General features: G+C 43.1%; 1 protein-coding gene across 1 annotated transcript in view; it reads left to right on the forward strand.

Annotated features, from left to right (window-relative positions):
* Positions 1-13,026, forward strand: part of LOC106640969 (uncharacterized) — a 125,999-nt gene that overhangs the window by 83,371 nt on the left and 29,602 nt on the right. The gene's annotated exons all lie outside the window — the stretch shown is intronic.

A 13,026-nucleotide genomic window follows, 5' to 3' on the forward strand; every position in this document is an offset into this window, starting at 1 on the left:
TCAAAGCGTCGGGTGGAGATCGGTATCGGGTAGCAAATTTCCAGCCGCGCGACGAGGGACGCGGAGAGAGAGAGAGAGAAACCTTGAGCGAAACATAATTCATACACACACACACACGCATCCCGTGGTCACGGCTGAATGGAACGCGGGCTGGTTATTGCTCCCGCCGTGTCGGGGAACAATGGGCATCGACACGCGCGACCAGCTCCGGGGGCGTTCATTAATCGCGGTGTATATCATATATCTCGGGGAAAAATCGGCAAGAGAAAGAAGAAAAAAAAGTCGGTGCGCGCGCGGTGTTAAGTTTCCGCTTGGGTGGTGCGTGCAGGCGCCACGGTGAAATCGCCGATCGATCGCGAAAGCTGCAGCTCAATTGGAAACCGGGGGGGGGGGATGAATCGACGCGCTCTTCCTTCCTTCCTCCCCTGTGTTTTTCGAACGGGTTCTACTAACCCTGTGCCCCGGTGCTTTGGCCTGGCGCCAAATGATATACGTATATTGCTCGTGGTATGTGTATAATATAGAAGTTTCTGGTCTCCCTTGCGGGGGGGCACGAGGGACACGCCCGGCCGGCGTCGTCTAGGTATCGCTTTCGCGCGACTCCAGCGGTGGGTAACTCGATGGAGCTCCGTTGAAAGCTTATCTCTCCCCGATGCCGGTTGACGGGAACCTTTTTTTTTTTCTACCTCTTCCTCCTCCTACTGATCCTACACACACGTATATATAAGCTCCGTTTTCTATTTTTACTATCGGGGCGATTCTGGAACGCGAAACTAGTCTCTTACACCGTGCGTCCACGTAATACGTAGGTGCAAATGCATGTGTAAGCTGCGAGAGTATACATATGGTTCGAGTTTCCTTTTACTCGTTTGCGCGTGTGTTGCAGCGTGTCCGTTGTTGTCGTCATATTATTTTCGCGTTCGAGCGTGAGTTGTGCGTCGGACCGAATGTTTTCGCGATGATAAAAATACAGGTAGCGCGGACCGAGCTGGGGCGCGCGATTCGGTCGAGAGATCACGTAAAATTTGCGCCGCGATGTATATTAGGGGTCCATTTGTCCCCGAGAGGTTTTTATTCTATATACATGTAATGTCCGATTTGTGGAGCTATGATGTTTTTGACGCTCCGCCTGTATAATTATGTACTGGGGTGCAACAACGGAAGGAGGAGGGCGTCACGGGGCGTGAATCTTCGATTATATATACGCGTAAAAAAAAGAAAAACCATCGACATGCAACACTGATTACTTATAAATATGTATACGTATACAGCAAACGAGGACTCATTGTAGATGGGCGCGTTCGAAAATTACCGATCGTCCCTTGGATCGTTCGTTCCAAAGTTATAGAGGAACTTACACTGCGATTAGGGAACGAGTACACTGTTGTTTCCACATAACAAATTTGGAACGAACGATCGGTAATTTTCGAACGCTCCCTGTATCTTACGTAAAAACTCGTACAATCCAATAAATATGATTCGCACCGGTAAAAAATATGCACACCCAGTCGTATAGGTATACATTTAAATACATTATGTACCGGTAGCTGGTCTGGATTCGTCAATTTCTCGCAATATCGGTGTCGCGTTCACGGTGCATTAAGGGACCACGACATTCCGTCGAAATCGAGACACATGTGTACACGTAATACGCAATCGTATACACAATATACCTGCAGCAAAAGGTAGGTGGGGGTATACATGGAGGGAGAAACATTTCTGGGTTAATTCCGTCGCAGCAAGTCGAACAGGTTACCGTATACAGGTACCCTCGGGTAGAATCCGCGTTCGCGCGTGGGAGTGTAAGCACCGAGTATAATTCAACGCGTGACGTGTCGATCCATAAATTGGGAGCTAAACGTCCACACGCGGTTGTCGCGGGCACCGCCTTTCCCCCCTCGATTTTTCGCCCGTGTACGACATAAAGTTCGGTGGCTGTCGATTTCGCGCTCCGCCGTGCCCCGTATGGGTATATGTACATGTACGCGGAAGCTCTCTAATCGCCCTTTGATTTTACGAGGGCGGAAACAACGCCAGGAGACAATGTCCCCGAATTTGATATCTCGGTTTTGTGCGGTAAGGGTGCGAGTGTGGCTGTTGCGCAACTATCCGAGAAAATACAAGTCTCTCTCTCTCGGGATAATATCTCACTTGCCCGAGGGGATATTATTTTCCCTCTGTTTTAAAACAAGTAAACATTCGTCGTGTCGTTTTAACCGGTCAAACATACACTTGGACTCTATACGGATCGGCAAGTGTCGATGTATAGGTACATTATTTCAAGAGTCCCGGGCACGCGTGGATGACCAATTTGCTCCAATTGCTTCGATTCTCGACTTGGGCACCCTCCATTCATACATGTATATACATAGCTTGTCAATTTTAATACGCAAGTATCTACAAAGGCGTCCGTCACGGCATCGATAAAAATACACTCGCACTCTGGTACACTTGCGGCGCTGAAATCATTCGATTAGCTTTGCTCGCCTCCTCCGAGTGCAGGGACGAACAACCTTTAATTGTTTTACGGCCTGTAAAGATTATCGGAATGAACGAGCCAAGCAATGCCACTCTCTCGCGTTTGGTGAACAAAAAATCTCATCATCACTGGGGGGGGCACGCTCGTATACTTTTGTCAAAACATTGTGTACCAATTGGCACGATTTCATCGTAGCTCTTTATGCCTCGATCTCCCTTCGATTATCGACTGGATGACTCGAAGTCGACCGCCCTCGCATCATCGTCGGCACGTTATGGCAGTTGTTATTTTCCTATAGGACACGTAAGTACCTACGCCCAGCGTCGTCCTTCGACGACCGACAGAACGCAGACTCGAACAATCAAGCCATTAGAGAATATCCCGCCGCACAACTTCCAATCCCTACACATATTTCCAGTTTCCGAACTCTCGATCGTAAAAACCCCTTCTCCGCTCCTTTCCCCTGTACAGCTCTTGGGTCGCAGTAAATACAGTATATACACACACCGCGAGCAGGCTCTCCTCGTCCCGAACAATGCAATCAAAGGCCGCATTGTTCTTGCAAAGCAGAGGTTACACACGCAGCACGTGCAGGAAGAAAAAGAAGGAGCAACACCTTATCTCGTTCTCCTCGAAAAATATACAAGTTCGTACTTATGCACATAGGTTCTACCTATACGCGCACACAACTACATTTACATCCCGCGAATCCTTGTACACTGCAGTATAGGTACACGCATATATGTATGTAGTCTTTAGGTCAAAAGAAGCTCACGAGAGGCGGTCTCTTCTTGCACCTGCCCCTCGTGGTACTTACTCCCTTGTGAGCAGCGTCGTTGTCCCTTTTGTTGTTTGCCCAGACTTGAAAATCCGGCTGTGGGCTCACCTGAATTTTTTTTTCTTTTTTTTTTTTTTCGCTGTGTACATAAGCACTAGATACTCGATGCACCCGGTATTTTGTCATCCCTCGGCGTGCCTGTATACACCTATAAATAAAATTCTTTTTTTTTTTTTTTTCACAATTTTTCATTCCATTTTATAGTATACATTTCACACGTGAATGTAAATAGGTGATACACACGCGGGCGCTTTTAATTAGATCAACTGCAGGACTGAACGTGTGTCGTTGCTGCGGGAACTTTTCACCGATGATAATTAAATCTATGCAGCTTTAGCCGTACATATGTATACGTATATGGATACCTATACCTGGCGTTGTTTGCGTTGGCCGGGAAACGATAAAATTACAGGCACGTAAAACGTTTCGAACAACAATGCAAGGACAAGCACGTGTACGCCACCTACGACGTAATCGTGAAAACAATTTATTGAATAAACTCGCAGCCAAACGTGTCCACATGTATAGCCAGCATTAATTAAACAAAGTGCCTTACCCCCTCGTGCAAATGATAGTACCTATACGCTTTTAAATGCACATACGACATATATATATACACATACATGCACGATCGATTATTTTACCTACCTATACTACAATTATCCCACTATATTCTTTTTTTCTTTTCCTATATATACCTGCGTTCAATTGTATCGCGGGGCACTTTGAGCTCTTAGGGTAATGAGCACCAGCTATGCTCTTTGAACCATCCATTATCGGAAATATGTAACACACATATAACGGCCTACTCGATTATGTTGTTTGCCTTGTACAAACTAATTTTTTTCACAACCAATTTACCAAATGAAATGTGTTACTCGAGCATTGTTGTAGGGAAAATTTGAGCAGATCGGCGATTTACATGTATTATCCAAATTATATCTGCTGTACTTGTAAAATAAAAAAAATATATCCTCAACAACGAGATCAGCGCTTGAATATTATTGTACCAGTAGGAAATGGCGTTTACCAAAAGGTAACGAACTCGGTTTCCGTGCCACGTGCGAGTATTCGCGTTCTTTTTCTTCCAAAAAGAGTGGCTCCTCTCTCGTCTTCGTCCCTGATGATACCCTGAAAGCAGCCTACTGTACAACGTGCGGGTATTATTCGTCACACCTGGCTGTTCGTTTGGGGCTCTCCCATCGGCAAACGGCACGTGTACACGTACTATACACCTTGACGCTCGGCTGCCTGATTTTTCAATTCCGGCTGGGCTTTCTTCTGCCGACTGCTCTATGAATATATCTATTATTACACTCTCAAAAAAAGCTTTGATGAGCTTTGGAGGGAGTTCCCGTGCCCCTCTCCGAAGAGAGCGCGCATCTGTCGTGTACATATAGACATCGACTCGCGGCGCGTGCCGGTGGCGAAGGCCGCTGTCCGAGCGAGTCGTCGTCTATACCGATCGAAATGATTATTTTTGGAAGCTTTGCTATACGCTGCGCGAATTTTTACCGATACGATCGTCCGTCGTGTGTGGATTTGTTGTTGTTTCGCGATGCCCAAAGTCGAGTGTTTTATACAGAGTTTGCTGTATATGTTTTGCACGTCTTGCACGTCTAAAGAGAAATATTTATGTTTTGTAGACAACTCTGTTAGTTTGAACGAAGCAGTCGTTGCCGATATTCTTATTGGAGAAAATAGTGCGTGACAAAGGAAGCAGATAAATAATTGTTTTTGAATACTTATAAATTACAACGTAACATGTTCGTGCTCGCCGATTACAAATTATTATTACCGGAAATCCCATCAGTTTCTCCGTGCTTTTAAACTTAATGTCAATTAAAAAAATTATGGTAAAATGCGCGTATGAATTTCAGGGATATCAAGCCAATTGAATCGAAAGATAAAAAGCATATAATGCGTAGATACCAGACGGGCTATTTTATTGTTAGAGCATTACTTTTCCCCTCATCCTTTCTATGTCACACATATTTCTATAATCACACCCCCTACAAACGGCATTTACATTAAAGGTAAAGCAACCATCAGCTTGTATTTTCCCCATACGAGGTGTACTCCAATAAATATACCTCACCTTGTCCCCCATACCAGCCTTCATATATATATATATATATTTTCCATGTTATATATGTATGTAAAACGCATCGCAGTATGAGCTCCTCCGACATCAGCAGTATCGTGTCTCTTTGTGCCTGCACATAGGTATAAATGCATGCATGCACGTTAGCTTTTCAATGCAAGCGCGCGCCTCTGTCGCCGCTGTTGCAGTTGACACCGATGCGCTCGTGACTGACGTATCTGTAACGCGAGCCTTCTATTCTCTCAGTTCTTCAGATCATAATATATACTTATACGTACTTATATACGTGCACGAATCAAGTTATATCCACATTCGAGTCCATTCATATATTGTGTTCCGCAGCTTGCGTTTGGCTTGAAAAACCCATGGAAATACACCTGTATTGTAATATTCGATTATGAAATTTCCTCAATTTTAACATCATCGTTGGAACCCGCTTACCTTATTATTATATACACACGGTTGACATACACCAACAGCTTATGACAGTACACCCGACCGGTGGGTTGTAATAACATTTTGTTCGCTGTAAGATAAACGATTAGTTGAAAATAATATTCATAACATTCAGTTCGTGCTATTGCGATGCAGCCTACTGCAAGTATATAACTAATGTATGCATGTATGTACAAGATTAAGAGAGAGAGAGGCTTTTGTTGTGCTGCTGCTACTGATACCGATACTTTTCGTGTGCATATGCGCGAATTGTACACAGTTCCGAGTATCGTAACAATGCGTATGGTTATATTATAGTTTTTATGGGAGCTGCCGCTGCTATCTCTCCTTCTCGCTCTCTTTGAAACGGCGAAAGGGTGCGGGGGGGGGGGTCGAGATAAGCTAATGTTGCATAACGCGCCGCGCATACGTGATACCGAGCTCGCGCGCTAATATAAATCTCGAGAGCGATATTTTGGGTGCGTATGATATGCGTACACATTATACATACATGCTCGATTGTTGTTTCTCCCCCCTCCCCCCCGCAGGAAGTGAGTTAAAAAAGTTGTTTGTCAATCAAAAGTACAAAATTATACACCCACGTGTTTTTTTTAAATGGCAATCAGTTGAGGCTCTCATCGAAGGGGTGACATTAACGGGTTAACGATTCCGATAGGACATAATATTGGTTTACACAAAACGAGAGGATCGTTTGCCGTGATTATTGAAAGGTGCTTTATTTAAAGATATACGTGTATGTGAATATGTGTGTATACGCGTCGTTAATCATCATCATAATTTGCTCAATAAACACGTCGTTTGTAATCCGTGGAGCAAAAACCAAACCAGCGACTCGAGAGAGATAAACCAATTACTACAAATAGGTATATACATGCACTCGGACGATTAGTTCGAGCATCTGTGAAACATAAATGGCACTCGTAATTGCACACATAGACAGAGCTGTATAAAAAAAAAAAAGTAGGGCTACTGCACCGCAGTGTATACTTTGAGTCCGCAACTAATTTTCTAAGCGCAAAAAGCCATTCCCTCCACACTGTGCATGGCCTATGTATAGTACAGTACTTACAGTGGCGGCGGCACACGGTATCGAAGCAAAGAGCGTTCGCGATTTACACTGTATGTATTCAGTCTGCGTGGTCTGCAGTGCATGTACTCTGCGGCAAGAGACAAACGAAACACAAAACAAACAAATAAAAAAAAACTAGCTAGAGAGACAAAAGAGCCCGCGGAACAAATGCGGGAGCAGCAATATAGTTGGATACACGTATATATATGTACATAAGGTATACAGCGCGTGAGAATATATCCCTCGTGCAGGTCGGATAAAAGGGCGGCTCGCTTATTAGATAATGATCGCCCGCGTGTAATTGTGTTCCCTGCTTGGGTAATACGACTCACATCATACATAAATCTAATATGTGTGGGTATATGTATATCTGTGTACAGAGGCCACACAAACCGATTTCTTCCTCTTCTGCACTCTGTACCTATTCTTTGATGTATCGGTATTATACGTGTCGCACCGACACGCATCGATCTTTTCTGCTGTTGTGGCAGAATGAGCATCATCACGATTATATAATACATACGCACGAGGATATAATATATATATACACGTTTCGATTGAAAAATTTACCGATCTATCGGTGTACGGGTATGTTTCGTCATTGCTCGACGCCGGAAAGAGATGTAATTAAAAGTTACAAAGCAGGTGGTCCCTTCTTCGACAATTTATTCTACATCATACGGCAAAGGTCGAAACTATGAGGCGTCGATGGTATAGTTAAAACCCGCACCCGATCGACAGAGATCACACCCAACCAAAGCAAACTTATCGACCACTGCAATGTGTCCTCTTTCTCTCGCGCCCTCGAGTCACTCAACAACCATCGGTTCAAAATCATCGACAAATCCAATTTGCATCCAATTACCCCCTCGAATTCAATCAATGTTACACGCCGGAGCGCACCCGCGTATCGAAAGTCAATGTTATTCCTTCATCATCGAGGGAATATTAGTTCAGTACCTACCTGTCTAGCTCTGGCGTTTTGGAACAACAGTCGCGGTGTTAAATATTAATGTTGAATGTGATGCGTCGGGGGATGTTGTTGTTGGATCGTGCAATTGCCCGAGCAAATACAATAGGTATACTTATAAGGGGTGATAAGGTAAACACGATATACGTAAGTGTGAGCCAGTACGGCTGTTTTACCGTTCGCGCGAAGAGATAAAACGAATATAGGTATGCCTTCTTCTCTTGTAAGTATAATACGGGGGAGAGGAGCAGATCTCTGCAGCTTAAAATAAAACAGAATTTTCCTTCTCTCTTTCTTTGGCTCTTTTTCCTCGAGGAGATATAGGTGTATATACGTTGTATGTGTATACTCGCTGGCCTCTCTCTCTCTGCTTCTTCTTCGCCGCTGCTTCTGCTGCAGGCCTCGCTCTTTGTTGTTCGTGCCCAAGAAAGAAAAAAGTCCATGCATCCTCTCTTACCTACATGAAGAAGAAGAAGCAGCTCGTGTGCTTATACATATATATAGCTCTCTTTGACTGTGTGTTGTGTGTGTATAGAGTGCACGGACGGATGTGCCTGCACAGCGGCATTTTTACGGGGATTCCTATACATATATTATGTATACACCCGGTTCGCGTCGATGCGCTCCCCGGAATGCCACGGCCGCCTGCACGAAAATTTACTCCTTTCGATTTTTGCGTCTTTCCATTTTTTTTTTTTTTTCTGTTTTTATTTCTTGACTCAAATGCTAGTAGTACAATTGTTTTCCATAAATCTGCAGGCATACCCGTAAACCCCTTCAATTAATTTTTATCGATTTTTATAAAATATACTTTTATCGTTCTTAACTGTGTACTAATAAGTTTTTTTTGTTTTTTTCTGTTTGTTTCAGGTGAGTTCACAAATTTATCTATCAATGAAAGTTACAGCACCGAACACGTGAGTCATACGTTGCACTAACAGTTTTACACCGGTTCACACGATATGTATTCGATCATAGACACTGTAGGAAAACATTTTGAAAAGTATTTACATAAAAAGGAAACCTTTTTTTTTTAATGTCAAATAGTTACTCAACGTTGCGTTGAAAAAATATCGTTTGTCAACCGATCACGATCGGTTGTAGCCTCGTTACCGATTTTTTCACGCAATGTATGATGTTCTTGCTTCCTATTAAGTATTATTTTCGTATATACCTTGTACCAACTGCAGGCGCTATTCTTCTGCCACGGTACTATCTACGTTCCGTGCAGAGGCCTGTCACTTTAGTACAGTACGAACGAGTCGGAGAGAGCCCCTCGGAGCTATACGACCCGTCATACGAGTGGCTACAGTATTTAACGCGCCCAAGCTAACAGTCTTCGTTGGCTCAGTTGGCTAGTCGCTCGACTCCCGGACCCCAGGGGCTGAGTTCGAATCCTCGCGGAGGTCACTTTAATCGTCTTTTCTGCTGCACATTGCCCCCGAGCTTTTTTTAAAAGCTCTCGCGCACCTCCGTACTATCTCCTTGTTACAATAACTGAATCGCGTGAATACAATAATTGTTATCGAGACTAGAGTCATTTACTGGATCCTTTACCATGGCCAGGAAATGCTAAAGTGTTCTCGAAAAGTATAATAGGCGCCACCACTTATGCTCTGCGGTCTGGTCTGTACAATGTGCCTTCTGCAGATACCTCGGTGGGCGCACAATTTTTTGTTTTTCATTTATTTATATCAGCAGTTACAATTTAAATTTCGATAGTGTGCAATTTCTCGTGAAACTGTTATTTAATCTTTGGTGTAAGTTGTATACTTGATCAATTAACATTTTTTTATTTCGTGACAAACTCTTTTCGCTTTGTCGATTGATAATTTCGCCGATCGGTATTCCAAGGGAGAAAAAAATTGATTTCCAACAATTAGGTGAGGAGAGAAAACTGATTACCTCGTTTGAAAAGAAAAGGAAGAAAAGACAGCCGGAAATCACGAAAAGAGATAAGCAGCAAACGCGCGTGCTCCGTCTGAGAGACTCTTACGGGAGAAAAAAAAAATTACAATAATTTCGACTCACGATTATCGGGCTCACCGATCTTTTTTTTTTTTTTTTTTTTTTTTTCCTCTGCTTGCAGCCCCCCTCGACACAAGAATGCCCAAATCCAAGGCTCACGTAGCGACCCGCCGTAGTATAATAAAACGGTCTCTTCTTTTTCGGCTTTTAAAGACACACACACACACATACCGCTGCTCATGAATTTCTTTCAAACGCGTACAACACAACTGCCTATCTTTTTTTTTTTTTTTTTTTTTTTTTTTTCAAGTTGAAGTGTGTAGCCTGGGTTGAGGTGATTCACTCGTACACGTATATAAGTACGAGCGAAAAGAGCCTCCTCCTCCATCAGCTTGTTCAGCGTCGTATAGGTATAGATATAGGTATGTTTCGTAAGACATTGTCTTGTTTCTCCAGCTCGTTTGTACTTTAACGGAGTTGATGCGCGAGTAGAGAGTGAGGAACTGCGCTTTTTTTTTCTTTTTCTTTTTTTTCAAGATACCCTGCACACGCAGACACGACGAGGTTAGCGCATAAATGACGAGTGCTTACGTTTCAAGATTCCCTCGTGGGTGCGGGTATTATTCTCTTTCTCCGAGTTCTTTAACTTTTGCTGGATTTTTTTTTTTTTTTTTTTTTTACCGATTTAATTCATTCTAAAAATACACAAAAATGGTACATTGAACGGTACGAACCTCACGCTGTTTATTTATTACCTTTAACAATATATACCCTGTGCAAACTCTCATTGCACCGATGAATAATTAAATTACGTAAAATACATCCGGAGATACAGCATCGAATCCCGAGAGGCAAACGTCTCCCTCGCGTGTCTTGGTAATTGAAAAAAACGCCTTCCTGCCATTTGTATACCCTAGCAATGCCAAACCGCGAGTTTACTTTCACGCGTTTTACTCGGCTGGTTTTTATTTCAGGGTACGAAGAAAAAAAAAAAAAAAAAAAAAAAATCACACAATTAAAGCTCAACGCCGTGAACCGTTTCGTAGCACATAAAAACAGTGAAAAAGCGTTCGCACACACATCATCATAATACACGTATATGTACACAAACCAAACGCGCAATATAATATCTCATAATGATAAAACAAAAGACAGAATCAGGGCGCACGCGTGTTATATGTCATTATTTCGTCATCGCGACCAGCTGCACGCCACGGCACTCTCCCGAGCCTGTACATATTATAGGGCCACTGTATCGCATAACTTATAAACCTCTTTAACTTGGTATACATAGGAGATAATATTTTGGAGCCGAGAGGCAGCCCAAAACAGATAACCGCCTCCATATCTCTCCGCCACCCAAGGCACACACTCGGTGCTGCTGTGTGTGTATATTTATATACACCTTCGGTCACAACAATACGAGTCACTTGATATTCGGGGGGGGGGGGGGCTTTTGACACTGCATGCTCATGCATTTATTTGCGTGGGCGCGTGTGGGTATACGGTGGCCAACCTTACCCTCCTCCAACGCACGTCTTACACATTATAGGCGCGGTGCGCTCATCCCGTGTCTCGACAAAAATTAACCCACTTTTTATGTTGAGCAGCGTAAAGTATAATGGACGTTTATTAATACACACCCGCTTGCGCAACCTCGATCTCCATCGATTTGGAAAACAGCCCGAATTCCTTCGCATATTATAAACGCGAAATAAATTATATATATATATATATATAATTTACAGAGTTGTAACTCGGGGACGTCACTTGCAGGTTCTTTTTATATCGTACGTAACGTGCATATGGTATATATGTACAGACAGGGACTTTCACCCTGATAAGCCCGAGGTATCCGTGTTCGCGCATTACATGTATATTTACATGGGCGACAAAAACGGATGTTTTCGCAAACGAAACCCGGTGCAGGTTAATGATCCATGCACGTGTGTACGTGTACATATATATTATACGCATGGAGATAAGCGACCAGTGCTCTCGTTTGCACCTGTATTTATATACTCGCGTACGCAACTATTAATTAGATCGTATCTCGGACGAACACTATGTTATACATGGGTACGAGAGCCTCGAAACCCTCGTGTGCCATACCTGTTTGTTTGTTTTCTCGATTGAAAAAAAAAAGAAAAAAAAAAAAAAAAGAAAGAAAGAAAAAATGATTAGCTGCCCACGCTTAGCCGCATAAACTCGTCGCGCTTTCGTCGTTTCATTTTACGAGGATCGATGGCGATGGTGTTGAAATAGACGGCAGTTTTAATATGGCGTAGTTAACAGCTAACGGATTTTACGATTGACGCCAAGGGGGGGAGCTCCAAGAGTATCCTCCGATGGACCAGCCACGGCCACTTTTGAGCGTCGATTATATTAGCGGATGGGCGGGCTTGACGTCTTTTTTTTTTTTCATAGTTTCGTTGTACTCTTTCTTTCTTGATCACCGGTGAATCACCATTTTTTTTCCCCAATTTTACGAACGAGAGGCTCGTGTAAACATAATATCAGCGAATGGATTTTCCGAGAGACTTTTTTTTTCTTTTTTCCAAACGAGTACAGGTATAGTATTACAGAAAACATAACAGGATCAATTAAGCGATTCTGCTGAATCTCGGGTGAATAAACCGCGTATGCATATGTATAAAAGTAATTTCCACGAATGGCACACGGCGCGCCCAACATATATGTATATATACACGTATAACCGAGACGCCAGACGAATTGAAATATACACGAAACGAGCCCGATTCTTATCGTTCGTGTGCCTCTCGGTGAGTATGTATATTTTATGTAACATACGTGTATATGCATTCGAAAGCCGAGTCTAAAATGTACTTGGGCAACAAAACAAAAAAAAAAAAAAAAAGAAGAAAAGTTAGGCGTACGCGCAAAAACAGTTTCCCATTCGGTATATTTATCCAAAAAGGGGATCTGTACATTGGGGGGAGAGGGTGGTTCCATCGAACTATCCATAAGCTCTTCGTGTACCCTATAGAAAGTGCATCGGTCGTAACGACTAACGTACACCCACCACCACCTTGCGAGGGAGGGGGGCTGTACATCTGTAAAATTAAAAACGACTTTGCAAGCACATACATTGAGTGAACGAATAAAGTGAAAAAAAAAAAAG

The sequence above is a fragment of the Copidosoma floridanum genome, unplaced genomic scaffold (genome assembly GCF_036245765.1).
Source record: "Copidosoma floridanum isolate Cflo_tuat_1 unplaced genomic scaffold, Cflo_Japanese_pri ptg000019l, whole genome shotgun sequence".
NCBI lineage: Eukaryota > Metazoa > Arthropoda > Insecta > Hymenoptera > Encyrtidae > Copidosoma > Copidosoma floridanum.